Source organism: Myotis brandtii, unplaced genomic scaffold (assembly GCF_000412655.1).
Source record: "Myotis brandtii unplaced genomic scaffold, ASM41265v1 scaffold203, whole genome shotgun sequence".
NCBI classification, from domain to species: Eukaryota; Metazoa; Chordata; class Mammalia; order Chiroptera; family Vespertilionidae; genus Myotis; species Myotis brandtii.
This window is the reverse complement of record NW_005357559.1, coordinates 968,212-971,943: the sequence shown is the minus strand read 5'-3', so window position 1 is coordinate 971,943 and position 3,732 is coordinate 968,212.

Sequence of the window (3,732 nt, the reverse complement as noted above, 5' to 3'; positions counted from 1 at the left end):
TGGAGGGAGAACAAAGCAGACTAACATTGCATAAGGAAAAACTGGGATTTTGGGCTCTGGAGAGAGAGCTGAAGGGACAATTTCCAGGATCCCTGAACTGAGTTATTTTCTCACACCACAGATGCCTTCTTTTTTGAGTGGGGCATTCCCTTCCATATGGCATCAGCCTTGGGGAATGCAATAGCTCCACCCGCTGGATGCCCTATTGCCCCACCCTGCAGAGCTTGAGCCCTGCTGAGAAGTCAGCTGCCTGGGTAGGGGTATAGAGGTCTGGGAAGACTCAGGGGATGTCAGTGACTGAATTGTGTGGCTTTTGGGAGGCGGCTATTTCCCCTACTTTCCCATAAACCTGAGATCCACTAGTCCCAATCTCTGGGCTCCCAATGGCCCCACTGTACAAACTCTTGTTAGTTCCACCTGCTGAGGTCTGGGAAGAATCCAGGACAGACTAACTTGTGTGGCTCTGTGGAGGAGGCCTCTCCCTCCACCTGCCCCCAAGGCTGACGGACACCACCCCTTCACAGGAGTTCCATGAGCCCCATCCTATTGACTCCCTGCCCTGCTGACATCTAGCTCCAAGTGGAATCTGAGTTGTGGGGCTCTAGAACAGGGGACATTTTTTCCTCACATGAATGATCATGCAGAGCCCTCCCTTCACACAGCCAAATCTTGGTGTGTTTGGGCCTGATGACCTCTGCAGGCCTCACCCTGATGAATCCCTGAGACCCTGCCACATCACATAGGTATTCAAGCACCCAGTGGGTGGCAGCTAGACTTGGTATACCTTGGGGCATTTGCTGAATGGCCTCAGACCCAGCTCTGACACTGAGTTTGAACCTGTACTGATATGGAGAGTACCACTTACTCCTACCTGCTTACTTCACTAAAAGCCTGCTTCATGCAACTTGAGCACTATAAGATGATGTGTCCGTGACTGAGCTTACCAGGCAGCCAGCAGGCAGACACAGGCGGAGACAGATCACAATGTGCCTTGGGACTTTTGCTGACCTGCCCCTGGGCCAAGTTGGTAAAAGCCAGCCTTGGTGTACAGCTTGATCCTTCCCAAGCACACTCAGGCCCGACACAGGCAGCCATAGGCTGTGGATCACTTTGCAGCTCCAAACAGGTTTCCTGAGGCAAGTCACAGGCAGTGTCTGACATTGGCCTCCACCAAAGTCCCTTCCAAGAGGCCCCCAAACCATCACACTCAGTGGTGAGCTTCAAACAACACCAGAGCAGGATCCAATAAGCTTCACAAGTGGTAAATCCTAAGACAGATCTCAGCAGGCACCAAACTTTGCTCCAGTGAATTTCGCTTCATGTAGTCTGCACATGCACAGCAGCTCATACACTCTGGTCAGGGTTGATCCTCATAGTCAGTCAGCTGGAGACTTGATACCAGGCATGAACGGGCCAATAGCAATCAAGACTCAATTACAACAGGAGTGCCCACATAACCCAAAGGGCCCACACCAAGAACCATCATAATTAAAATGGCAAAGGCAAAAGACAAAGAGAGGATCTTAAAAGCAGCAAGAGAAAGACTGTAGTTACCTACAAAGGCATGCCCATAAGACTGACAGATGATTTTTCAACAGAAACACTTAACACAAGAAAGGATTGGCATGAGATATTTAAAGTGATGAAAAGTAATGATGTATAACTAAGACTACTTTTCCCAGCAAGGCATTAATTTAAAATTGAAGGAGAAGTAAAGAGCTTCCCAGAAAAGAAAAACTGAAGGAGTACATTTCCACCAAACCAGTATCACAAGAAATGTTAAAGGATCTTTTTTCAAGAGAAAGAAGATAAACAACAAACAAACAAACAAGCTGATGAAAAGTAATGATGTATAACTAAGACTACTTTTCTCAGCAAGGCATTAATTTAAAATTGAAGAAGTAAAGAGCTTCCCAGAAAAGGAAAACTGAAGGAGTTCATTTCCACCAAACCAGTACCACAAGAAATGTTAAAGGATCTTTTTTTTAAGAGAAAGAACATAAAAAACAACAAACAAACAAACAAAAATAGAGGAACATAGTTAAAAGAATAAAATGGCAATAAATACATACTTATCAAGATTCACTTTAAATGTAAATGGCTAAAATGTCCAATCAAAGGACATAGGGTAGCTGAATGGATAAGAAAACTAGACCCATATAAATGCTGTCTATAAGAGACTCAACCCAGAACAAAATCTACGCACAGACTAAAATTAAAGCAATGGAAAAGGTATTTCATGCAAATGGAAATGAACAAAAAGCTGGGGTAGCTATACCTATATTTGACAAAATACACTTTTAAACAAAGCCTATAGTATGAGACAAAATTTGGATATTCTAATTCATTCAGCCTTTCCCAGTTTAGTTCCCAAACAATGCTAGCATTTTTTTGAACCCAAAATGTTTATCTGGTTTCCATACCCAGTATTAAAGTGGTCACTGCTAACAATCTTCTTTTTCATTTTGCTTCACATTCTTTGGTTTTCTTTCATTATGTGGCCCCTGGGACTTTGCACTTGTGTTTGCCTCTGCCTGAAAATTATTCTGTGAGACTCCTGCAAATCTGCCTCTTACTCATGCTTTAGCTTTCAGCTCAATTCTTACTTTCTCAGAAAAGATGTCCCTTCTCCATCTAATCTCAAATAGTTTTTGCTTTCCCAGTCTTCTATATTGCATTCTTTTGCCTTTATATGTTACGTTTAATGATCTGAAACCTCTTGTTTGTTATATGAATTCCCTCTAAGCCCAGGCCAAAAAAAAAAAATGAGTTATTCTAGCTGCTTTTTAAGGAATCTCATTCCCCCTATCTTTTCTAGAACATTCATTCTTCCAACCAAAGCATTATGGGACTGCTATTTGCTGAGGTTTAGACATTATACTCACAAATTACCCAAGGTGGTTTTCTTAAGCACATCATCTCATTGGCTCATGTGAAGCTTCTATTCCACTAAGTTTTTTTGTGAGTTGTTACAAAGACTTCTCTAAATTTCCATAGATATTCAGTTAATTTTTAAACAAATTTAAATGAGGAACTTTATATTTAAGTGCTTCAGAATTTAAAAAAACTATATTTAGCTATGTCTTTATTAATGTCATTGTCAAGCTTTCCATCTATTGAGAGAGCAAACAATAAATGTAACCTTTAGCTCATATTCCGTTTGCATTCCTACTTATTGAGCATACCTCATTCACTTTAACTCCCCTGTGCCATTGTATTTCTTGAATCTAGAAAACCTGTATAATACTAATAGCAAAATGCATTTTGAGTGACTTGGGGAAATGTTTTTATAATCTTTTATTAAAAGGGGAAAAATAGAATAGTGTTATTCCATGTGAGTGGCAAATTACTTGTATTATGTGCAAGGAAAACGGCTAGCATGAACTTTGTGGAATACTCTTTAACTATTTATGTATAAGAGTTGCTGTTAATATATTAGATATGGTTTGTCTTCCAACCCAACCCCATGCCTAATTACACTATATAGAAAGATAGGTGGGCACTGAGCTAAGAGATGTGGGATCACAGGCAGCATAATCCCATTGTCATTTCCCTCAGCAACACATAGTTGTTGTTTTTTTCTGATATTGTAGAGAACTTCATAATTGTACGTTTTCTGCCACAGAGATTTGGTGTGTAATTACACAGTTCAAATATAATAGTGCTGGTTACTATTCAAATACATGGAGCTACGTGGGATTAAAATGTACTTAACACTAATTACATAGAAAT